Below are 12,719 nucleotides of genomic sequence, written 5' to 3'. Positions count from 1 at the left end.
CCCCCCCCCCCCCAGCCACCTTCGACGGGCTTTGTAAATACGCGCGCGGTTAAAGTGTAAAATAAAACCACAGTTTTCTCTCGGCTAGTTTTTTGTGTAGTAAAACCAAATAAAGTTACAAGTCCTATAACCGCGCGTCGAAGAGTAACGAAAAGGACAAAAGCAAATTCAGCAGTTTTATAACTACCTTGCAATTAAATTTGCTCCGACTTTTATGCTCTTCGGCGTCTCCTCCTTTTTTCCTTCGCCTCGCAACGACTTAAAATTCCCTTAACTTTTATTCGGAAGTGTCTAATGTGATTCTTAACTTATCGTTAAGGGAAGGCATGGCTTTTTTTTACTCGTTTTGCCATAGAGGAAATGGAAGATGGAGAAACTTTGTTAAAAAGTGATAATGAGCGTGTAATTCTTTCCGCGTTGCACATTCTTAATTGCACAAAAATATGTCTTCAGTCAACATACTTTAGGTAAGCTCCGTGTGAAAAATACGCTTTCGCCATTCGTGTGAGTGCGTCCGTTTATCACTTGTTTATCAGTATTCTGAGATATTCCCTACACTCTGGGATGGGTATCTATGTACGTATAAGCAATAATCGTCTAACGTATACACGTGGACTATACAGGGTGTCCCACGACGAATGGCCGCTACCTATATCTGGAAAAGGAGAGCTCGCCTAAAATATTTTCAAGTTTGTGCTACTTGCTTATTTCAAATGGAACACCCCATAAAATTGTAAAATTGGAGTCGGATTATAAGAATGAATTATTGAAACTTGCATCAATAGTTTCTTCTTGATCTCTGAGAATGGGATTATTAATTCGAGCGTCGCTGTCGGATGAAAAAATGAAATGAATTTGAATACATCCGCTAACTTCTTCGCTTCAAGAAATAAACAACAAGGAAAGTAAAAAAATCATATTTATTTATTTATTCGTTTATTCATTTATTTATTTATGTCGTTTGGAAATGAACACTTATCTCATTGTCACAAAACAGTAAAATTAAGGATGTCTATGGAGGGGATCTCGGAAACCATAGAAGATACGATGTTTCGCAATTAAACAGTTATTATTTCCTGATGTTATTTGAGCAGTTACAGAAAAAAAAACACTATCTCATTCCCACTTTTTGAGCTATATAAGATAACGTTCAGAGATTTTCAAATAGAATGTTTCGTTTCGGAGAAATCATCATCAACTTTATTTTTCTTATATAACCCGTAAAGAAAGTACGTACTGTATTGAGTAGCATTTTTTATTACGAATACAACGACGTACGGCGAACAAAAAAACAAAACAAACGTTGGAAACTGTTAGTTTCAACAAGATGGTGCACTAGCGCACAATACCCTAACCGTGCGGGAATACCTATCGGACAAATTTTCTATTTTACAGGCAATTTCTTCGATAGGTAGGTATCAGGTGCGCTATTCTGTTGAAACTAACCTCGAAACTAACAGTTTGCAACTTTTGTTTTTTTTGTGTGTGCCACTGTATTCGTAATAAAAAATCCTACTCAATACAGTACTTATGTACGGGCCATATAACACAAGTATAAATTGTGCACAACTCTTGTGCAGATAAAGCGCATTTTTTTAACCGAAATAGCTTTTGTTTGACATCACCAATGGATATATTTCTTGCAGACGTCTCAATCGCCCTTTGTGAGTACCCTCTTCCGACAATCCGTTCTTAAGGTATAAGGGAATATACCCGATCACGATAAGAGGTCGAGGAGGAGGGCTATGGTTGGTAGAAATTAATTTCTTTCGTTGAGACCTTTCATTAGAGTACATGAAGAATAAAAATAGTTGCACTCCCCCCCCCTGACGTACTTTTATAAGGAGGACATGAAGAAGGCAGTAGGAAGTTATAGTTCTGCAAGACCTAATTTATTTCGATGGAGCACCGTTTCATTAATACATGAAGGGTAGAACTGGTGACCCCCCCCCCAATTTTTCTTTTTTCTTCTATGGTTTCCGAGGTCCCCATACACCCTTATCTTGGACGAACTGCATAATATGAACATTATACTGGAATGGATAAATGAGTACGATTTGTGCCGAACTCACCTTCGGTTCGCTCGGCATATGTTACTATAACAAGCAAACCTCAGCAAAATCATGCTCTAACCGAAAAGTGAGAGCGAGGTATACCGAGCTCACCTTTGACTGACTCGGCATATGTATATATCTAGCACTACCGAGCGAGCCGATGCGAGTTCAGCATAAATCAAGCAAACTTCAGCAAAATGACAACCCAAAGTGAATAAGTGAGTGCGATTTGTGCCGAACTCACCATCGGTTCGCAATGACCTTTGGAAAGTAGATCAAGGTGAAGTAACACGTGGCGGTGACCTTGGGAAGTAGGTCCAGGTGAAGGTCGCTTGTCACGCGATGGTGATCTTAAAAAGTAGGTCAAAGTAACGCTCAAAGGGCAAGCTTTAGTTGCTGTAATTTTTTAGCTAAAATTTCATTTTCAAGGTTAATGGTTTCAACTGTTGTGGTGTGTAATTACATCTTCAAGGACATTCAATCTCAATGACCTCGATTGTGGCGTCAAATTACGAGTTTAATTAGAGACCGCATAAAAATCAGACCTTGTAAATGTAATTTGGCACCACAAGATGGATTTATTGACCTTGGATGACCTTGAGCACATAATTAGACAAAACATCACGATGGATGACCTTGAAAAGTACTCTTACACTATAAATAAAAGGTTCAAATAACCTTCAATGAGATTGAGAATGCAATAAGACAGCACAAAAAGGGTTTATTGACCTTGGATAACCTTGAGCACATAATTAGACAACACATCACGATGGATGACCTTGAAAATGTACTCTTACACTGTAAAAAAGGTTCGATTTACCTTCAATGAGCTTGAGAATGTAATAACAATAAGACAGCACAAAATGGGTTATTGATCTTAGATAACCTTGAGCACATAATTAGATAACACATTACGATGGATGACCTTGAAAAAGTAACCGTGCACTGTAAAAAAAAAAGGTTCGAATTACCTTCAATGAGCTTGAGAATGCAATAAAACAGCACAAAATGGGTTTCTTGACCTTGGATAACCTTGAGCAGATAATTAGACAAGATATCACGATGAAAGACCTTGAAAATGTACTCTTACACTGTAAAAAAAAGGTTCGAATTACCTTCAATGAGCTTGAGAAAGTAATAAGACAGCACAAAATGGGTTTATTGACCTTGAGCACATAATTAGACAAAAATCACGATGAATGACCTTGAAAATGTACTCTTATACTGCGAAAAAAAGGTTCGAATTATGTTCAATGAGCTTGAGAATGTGATAAAACACCACATAAATATGAAGTAATTGCCCCTAGATGACCTCAAAAAATGCAGCCATTAGCCTTAGGCGACCTTGAAATTGTACATTGACCACACAAACGTGGGGCCATTGACCTTGGAGGACACTGAAAAAATGTAATTTGGCATAACAATTTGGGTCAATATCCTTGAATGACCTCGAAGATGTATTTTGACACCGCAAAATTGGAGCCATTGCCCTTTGGAAAGTAGATCAAAGTGGCGTAATACGTGGCCGTGACCTTGGAAAATAGGTCAAGATGAAGGTCACGTGCCACGTGGCGGTGACCTTCGAAAGTCAAATTACACCTTCAAAGTCATACAGTGTAATGGTCCCATTTTTGCGGTATCAATTTTAAAATTAGGTTTATTGATCTTGAATGACCTCGAGAGTGTAAGACACAAGATCACAATGAGGTCATTGACCTTGGAGGACATTGAACATGTAATTTGGCACCACAACAACTTGGGTCATTGTCCTTTGGAAAATAGATCAAGGTGGCGTAGCACGTGGCCATGACCTTGGAAAATAGGTCAAGATAAAGGTCACGTGCCACGTGGAAAGTCATATTGCACCTTCAAGGGCATACAGTGTCAATGGCCCCATTTTTGCGGTGTCAATTTTACACGTTCGAGGTCATTCAATATTACTGACCTCCACTGTGGTGTCAATAGACATCGCATAAAAATTAGATCAAAGTCAATGCAAAAATGGGGACCTTGACGGTAATTTGGCACTAAAAAATTGGGTTTATTAACTGTAACTGATCACAATAAGGTCATTGACATTGGATGACATTGAAAATGTAATCTCACACTGCAAAGAAAGTTGGATTATTGTTGAATATGTATTAAAACACCACATCGACCTTGAAATTGTAATTTGACAACACAAACATGGAACCACTGACCTTGGAAGGCATTGAAATTGTGATTTGACCCCACAACAATTGGGGTCGTGGGCTTTGGATGACCTTGAACATGTAACTTGGCAACGCAAAAAAAACGAGACCGTTGATTAATTGTAATTAGACACCACATATGACATTGGATGACCTTGAAATGTAATTTTACATATAAAAATGGTTTGATTGATCTTGAATGTCCTTGAGAATTTAATAAAACACCACTTAAAAATGAGGTGATTGTCCTTGGATGACCTCGAAAATTTAACACCACATAAAAATGTAGTCATTGACCTTGAAATTGATAACACGTTGACCTTGAATGCAAATGAAAATGTCACTTGACACCACAACAATTGATCTTGGATACCCTCGAACATGTAATTTGGCACCGCAAAAATAGGGCGATTGCCCTTTATGGCCTTGATAATGTAATTTGACACCCCAATTCAAACCATTGACCTTGTGTAATAAATTGAAAATGTAATTTGACGCCCCAAAAAGTGAAATATAACTGAAACTTGCCCTGCGAGCTTCACCTCGACCTAATTTTCAAGGTCACCTAACGTGCTTCGTCACCTTGACTTACTTTCCAAGGCCGCCGCCAGGTGGCGCGCGATCCTGAACTGGTGCACGGCTTCGATAAATAGGTTTTCCCGGTTGCGCAACTAAAGAGTGACCTTGTTTTGTGGTGCAAGATAGGGCCGTGGGATTTCCCCGGTTAAACAAACCTGATCACGTGCTCGACAGTTGGGTGTCTTTTCGGATGGGATGGTAAAAGCTTTCGATTTAATTTTTTACAGTTCAGGCTCAAAATACACAAACGAACGATAAACAAGCTAGCTGATAAGGGTTGACGATTCCTGTACCATTTTCTCAGAACTTTAGGACGATACTTGAAATACGTTTCATAGCTTGTAAAAATTTTCGAGTTTTTTATCGCGTAAGGGAAATGAGTTTTAAAAATTGTTTAGTTATTCATGGGAGCTCTTAAAATACACAAACAATCGAATAAAACTGCCGAATCTGGTCAATTTGTGACTATTATTTTTTATTGCAAATACAAATTAGTGTAACTAATAAATGCTTTACTTCCACGGAATATCAGTTTAATAATACGAATGAAGGAGCCGTAGAGAAAAGAGGGAGATGCCATACTGCAAACCTAGGCTACTCTTAAAAAATGACAAATAAGGCATTTCAAATTTTACAAAGAGGAAAAGCAAAGCGTTCAAGCAAAACAAAAAAGGTTCTGTACTTAAATATAACAACTTCCTAATTGTCGTTCTTCAGTTACTCAGATCATTAAGTACCCTAACCTACAAAACTCGAAATTTTCATAGCTCTTCCGATATCTACACGTTCAAACCTGCGACGAAGCACCACAACCTACACGGTTACGGACCTTCAAGCATTCAGAAGGAGCAATACAAGTGTGGCAACATCTGGGCGTAGTTCAAGTTGAATTATAATAAACGACCCACGAGCAATGGACGGATCGGAGATAATTATATGCGCGATTAAGATCAGCTGTTTATTCGCCGGAACAAAAAACGACTACAGGTAACCGCATTTTTTAGATACAATGAATGAAAGCGAAGCGCGAGATAATCCCGGCACGTTTATGCTAATTAGGTACAGTAGACAAAACACAATTTTTTTTTTGTTTTTAATTCACATAATCCAGCGACCGCAACAAAACTTCCTGCACATAAATAATTGAGCGTCCTCGCGTAATATTAATTGGAAATCCGGCGCGAAAGGTGACGAGCCGAATGTAATTTCGAAATTAATTCGTTTGTTCGAATAATTTATAAATAGAGAATTTCGGACTTTGCGTTGGATAAACGCGCCGCCACCTGCTCGCGGAAATATGTCGATATAATCAAGAGAACCCCCCCCCCCCCCTTTGTTCTTTTTTCTGCTATTTATTGTACATTGCGGCGAGGTCGTTGCGGCAACAAGAAAATGCAGGCGTACTCAGTACTTTGTAGTAGTAGCCTGTAATGGATTTATTGTGTTGGCTGAACTTTTAAAATGTGTTTTTAATTAAAATTGAATTGTTTCCAGACTTTAAACCTCAAATAAATAATACACGCTCCGAACTGAAACAGTTTCGGATAACAAAAGCAAAAAAAAAGCTGTCGGGCTGCATTAGGCAGACTCGTATAAATGCAATTTACCCGTATGAAAGGGGAAGGAATTTGCCAATAAACTGATCGAAAACGTACAAATATGGCTCGTTTCATGCAGGGGGGCACGAGAATAAAAAGGAACTATTTCGCTAATATTGATGAATATTGCTGGTTGGCCAAACACAAAGCATCGAATGTGACACGAACATTAAAAACATAAAATTGACATGGTTAATTCTGGTGATTGACCGGTTGTGGTGTATTTCTCGAGGTGGTTTTGGAATCGAGTTAAGCCACTTCTCTTTCAGTTTGGAGGATATAAATTTGGATTTGCTAATACGTAAGTAATCGCCTTTCTTATCTCGTGTATCCTGTCTTAGGATTACGCCGTTCGAAGTTCGAATCCATATAACTGTCGACCGTTGCCGTCTTTCATTGTCAATATTATTTGTTAATAACCCTCTTAATTGGTATGTTAATTTTTTGTTTTTGTATTCGGTTTTAATTATCAGTTTGGGTTTCAATCGTAGTTCCTAATTCTGATTTTAAAGTTGAGATGTCTATATCCCTTGTATATTTCAACGTCGGATGCAACCGGTCCAGTAGTTGGAGATCCTGGGGACATGAGCCACCGCCATCACCACCTGTCGATATTTTTTTCGTAATTTCCGGAGGATGTTTGGGATTTGGGTGCTTGGCGTCACTTGTTGATTGTTAAAGCTTGTTGGTGGTGGGATTATTGTATTTTGAGTTGTATTCATAGAGTTTAGCTTTGTTTTTTGTGTTTGTGCGTAAGATTCAACCACTGTGGTGTCGGGTAAAGTATTTTATGTAGTTTACTCTTACGTACATATATGAATTGTGCCATTTGTTATATCAGATATTTTCCATCTACCATTGTGCTAATATGTAATTTACAACATGCGAGGTGTTAACTAATATCCATGTGCTTGTGGAAGTCTAACGATATCTCAGGTTTAGACCACGTTTACGCAGTTACACGGTGCACGGGGGGTGTACCTATGTCGAACCTCGACTTCCGTGAAGTAGGGCATGCAATGCTAGGTGTATTTAGTTTAGGATGAGTCGTAACATTCGCGAATGTGTGTGCCTTGTTGTATGTAACTCATATCTTCCTACCGTGAGAGGGAGCTCGGACGCTAGAATAGAAAGGTATTCTAGAGTTAAGGCACAAAAGGATCCGAGGGCCCTCGAACTTCCAACTTTAGGGACGAAGTGCTGCTAACCCAAGGCCGTCCTACCCATGGGCGGCGACCCATCTCTTAACCATCTTCAGTTTTGTATCGTTACGTGACCAATGCCAGGGGAGTGTTACGAATGTCAGTATGTGGAAACTGAGTATAATTGGGGGCTCCAGGAGCACACTGGGTATTGTCATAACTGCCTATTGTTACGTCACAACATGAATAATAGATCAGATATGTTTTTACAAACTTCACACCACTCCATTCGATATACAATGATATCTAGTAAGGTGACATATCAATAAATGCATAAATGTGTTGCCCTTAACAATCTTAACTGCGCTACGGGTTAATAGGCAAATATGCCAGCCCAATCCCTAACAATATAACCGTGAAACAGGAGGGCAATCAAGCGAAGACGCTGGCCCAAACCTAACGAATAACCAGGTTCACCACCCAATGATTAACTAAAAAGTGAGTTGCCTTCTAGCCGCGATTAAAGAAAAGTACATGACATGTTGTGACGAATACTCTACGCATACTGTTCAAACGTACCCTGCTACTTGAATTCATTCATTAATTAAGGCAGTGTTACGTGTTCTGCTTAGGTGGTTGGTGTTTTAATTTGCTTGTGATTAGCATAGTTTGGGTTTTATTCAAGGCCAAGGTTTTTTCTCAAGTCGCGCTCTTTTTCTCCTTGGTAGTCTGCTTTTGCGAGAGTGCGGCACCTTTAGGTTTTGCTTGCTTTGCTTTTAATGTACCACATCCAAATTCCCGGGTTTTCAGAATAAGTTTATAATAAATAAACTCGCAGACATTACAGCGTTTTATTTGAGTGTTCCTGCCCGACTGGGTCCCGAGTCATTGTATTAGCTTCGTGTAACGTAAGGGGGTCCTACCTTAGACGATCGGATCACATGCCGTTCTTTTGTTTGAAATTTGAGCGGGAACCGTGTTTTGAGACTGGGATTGCAACGTTGCCACTTTGCCGTGAAATCTGTCATCTTCACTTCGAGCCTGGGGTGGGTTAATATCAGTACAAAGTCCACACTCACGTTGAATTATGGGTTCCTGTTACCTTTCCAGCTATGCAATCGTGGGCACAAAGACAACGCCTTATCTAAGTTAACCTACAGACAGCACTTCGTTCCTAATTGCACTGTAAAAGAAATACCTGTTAGTATTCGGTTGTCTAAAGACGCGTTAACATTACCACGTTATGCTAGAGTTTTCGCGATTATAGTAACATTATTATTATCTGTGCTTCGCTTTAGCGTGTGGATATTGTGTAAAATCAATCGGAACTTGTGTCAAACTGCAACTAAAAATCAAGAAATCAGAAACACTTATGCCTCAAATACTTATATGCCGAACTCGCTTTCGGCTCGCTCGACAATCTCCGTGAATGCGCTTCCATTGTTACCTCGTAAAACACTTGCGAATCTGAGGCTAAAAATCAAGACACCAAAAACAATTGAGCCTCAATTATACTTTAAAAAATAAAAATGGAAGATGTCAACGAGAATTTATCTATGATTTTTCACTTTTTTAATAAAAACAAAATCAGTCGGAATTTCGGCTCGCTCGACAATCTCCGTGAATGCGCAAGTACATCAAACAATGCGTTTTGTTATGTAAGCCTTGCGAATCCGAGACTAAAAATCAAGGCACCAAGAACAGTTGAGCTTCAATTTTTTTTTTAACAAAATCAAAATGAAAGACGTCAAAGGGAATTTATCTGTGATTATTTACTTTTTTGAACAAAAACCAAAACAGTCGGAATCTCCGTAAATGCGGAATTTGTGCCGAACTCGCCTTCGGCTCGCTCGACAAAGTTCGTAAATACGCTCCCATTGAATATTGCATCACTGGCTTGCCACAAATACATCAAACCCTGAGTTTTTGGCGAAACTGAGACTAAAAATCAAGACATCAAGAACAATTGGACCTCAATTTCAAAAATGAAAATGAAAGACATCAATAGGAATTTATCTGTGATTTTTTACTTTTTTGAAAAAAAAACAAAACAGTCGGAATTTGTGCCGAACTCGCCTACGGCTCGCTCGGCAATCTCCGTGAATGCGTTTCCATTGCGTATTGCATCACTTTTTGGTATACCGAAAACAACTGAGCCTCAATTATTCTTAAAAAATGAAAATAAAAGACGTCAAAAAGAATTTATCTGATTTTTCACTTTTATGAACAAAAACCAAATCAGTCGGAATTTGTGCCGAACTCGCCTACGGCTCGCTCGCCAATCTCCGTGAATGCGTTTCCATTGCGTATTGCATCACTTTTTGGTATACCGAAAACAACTGAGCCTCAATTATTCTTAAAAATTGAAAATAAAAGACGTCAAAAAGAATTTATCTGTGATTTTTCACTTTTATGAACAAAAACCAAATCAGTCGGAATTTGTGCCGAACTCGCCTTCGGCTCGCTCGGCAATCTCCGTGAATACGCTTCGAATGCATATTGCATCACTTTCCTGATTAAAATACATCAAACATTTGGTTTATTGCGTAAGTAGTGCGAATCTGAGACTAAAAATCAAGGCACCAAGAACAGTTGAGCTTTAATTATTAAAAAAAAATCAAAATGAAAGACGTCAAAGAGAATTTATCGATGAATTTTAACTTTTTTGAAAAAAAAAAAAAAAACAGTTTGAATTTGTGCCGAACTCGCCTACGGCTCGCTCGGCATCTCCGTGGATGTGCTTCCATTGCGTATTGCACCACTTTCCTGATACAAGTACATCAAACACTGCGTTTTTTACGTAAGCATTGCGAATCTGAGACTAAAAATCTAGAAACCAAGAACAAATGAGCCTCAATTATACTTTAAAAAATAAAAGGGGAAGGCGTCAAAGAGAATTTACCTCGGAATTTACCTATGATTTTTCACTTTTTTTAACAAAAACCAAATTAATCGGAATTTGTGCCGAACTCGCCTTCGGCTCGCTCGACAATGTTCGTAAATACGCTTCCATTGTATATTGCATCACTGGCTTGCCACAATTACGTCAAACCCTGAGTTTTTGGCGAAACTGAGACTAAACATCCAGACACCAAGAACAACTGAGCCTCAATTTCACTTTAAAAATGAAAATGAAAGACGTCAAAAGGAATTTATCTGTGATTTTTTACTTTTTTGAAGAACAAAACCAAAACAGTCGGAATTTCTGCCGAACTCGCCTACAGTTCGCTCGGCAATCTCCGTGAATGCGCTTCCATTGCATATTGCACCACTTTCCTGATACAAGTACATCAAACACTGCGTTTTTTACGTAAACATTGCGGATCTGAGACTAAAAATCAAGGCACCAAGAACAATTGAGCCTCAATTTCACTTTAATAAATAAAAATGGAAGACGCCAAAGAGAATTTATCTGTGATCTTTCACTATTTTTTAACAAAAACCAAAACAGTCGGAATTTCTGTCGAACTCGCCTTCGGCTCGCTCGGAAATCTCCGTGAATGCGCTTCCATTGCGTATTGCATCGCTTTCCTGATAGAAGTACATCAAACACTGCATTTTTTGCGTAAGCATTGCGAATTTGAGACAAAAAATCAAGACACCAAGAACAATTGAGCCTCATTTTCACTTTAATGAATAAAAATGGAAGACGCCAAAGAGAATTTATCTGTGATCTTTCACTTTTTTTAACAAAAACCGAATCAGTCGGAATTTGTGCCGAACTCACCTTCGGCTCGCTCGGTAATCTCCGTGAATGCGCTTCGAATGCATATTGCATCACTTTCCTGATTCAAATACATCAAGCATTGCGTTTATTGCGTAAGCAGTGCGAATTTGAGACTAAAAATCAAGACACCAAGAACAATTGAGCCTCAATTTCACTTTAAAAAATAAAAATGGAAGACGCCAAAGAGAATTTATCTGTGATATTTTACTTTTTTGAGCAAAAATCAAATCGGCCGGAATTTGTGCCGAACTCGCCTTCGGCTCGCTCGGCAATCTCCGTGAATGCGCTTCGAATGCATATTGCATCACTTTCCTGATTCAAATACATCAAGCATTGCGTTTATTGCGTAAGCAGTGCGAATTTGAGACTAAAAATCAAGACACCAAGAACAATTGAGCCTCAATTTCACTTTAAAAAATAAAAATGGAAGACGCCAAAGAGAATTTATCTGTGATATTTTACTTTTTTGAGCAAAAACCGAATCAGTCGGAATTTGTGCCGAACTCGCCTTCGGCTCGCTCGGCAATCTCCGTGAATGCGCTTCGAATGCATATTGCATCACTTTCCTGATTCAAATACATCAAGCATTGCGTTTATTGCGTAAGCAGTGCGAATCTGAGACTAAAAATCAAGACATCAAAAACAGTAGAGCCTCAATTATTTAAAAAAAAATCAAAATGAAACGTCAAAGAAAATTTATCTGTGATTTTTCTCTTTTTTTAACAAAAACCAAATCAGTCGGAATTTGTGCTTCCATTGCGTATTACATCACTTTCTAATTACAAATAAGTACACCAGTCGATGTGACGATGTATAAAATTAATTGTTCAAATAGAATCCAGTGGTGTAGTCAAAAAAATTATGTGGACACCCTCGGGACCACCATTAATTATATATTATATTATATTTTTCAAAATTTTCAAATGACCTGTTTCTACCGTCAGCCATTTTATTGATTAGTATCGACTGTCATCGATACAATAAACAAAACAATATCACCATGAATCCATGGCCTATTATTTGAAAATGAAAAATTAGGTTTTTATTTTTAGTTCGTGGCCAAAATTTAAAAAAATATAGGTTGTGACCAGGGTTGTGACACATCAATGTAATCCGGAAAAACAATGCAAAAATTTACGTTAAGATAGATATACAGGGTGTTACTCCACTGGATTCTACGTAAAAATATGTAGAATGGGCAGTTTTTACCTTTTTCTTCTATATTACATGAGTACCTAGTAAGATACGATTTTGGCGAGTCCGAGTTGTCGCAGTGGCGAGTCATCCGTTGGCGAGTTGTCGTGTATCGATGCGCTTAAATTGCGTATTAGATCACTTTTCTGATAAAAATACATCAGATATTGCGATTTTTAAAAAATGTTTTAAACGAAAATGAAATAGAGCAGTAGGTATATTAGCGATTTTTG

This window comes from Photinus pyralis, unplaced genomic scaffold (assembly GCF_008802855.1).
Source record: "Photinus pyralis isolate 1611_PpyrPB1 unplaced genomic scaffold, Ppyr1.3 Ppyr1.4_LG10, whole genome shotgun sequence".
Lineage (NCBI taxonomy): Eukaryota > Metazoa > Arthropoda > Insecta > Coleoptera > Lampyridae > Photinus > Photinus pyralis.
This window is presented reverse-complemented; position numbering follows the sequence as displayed.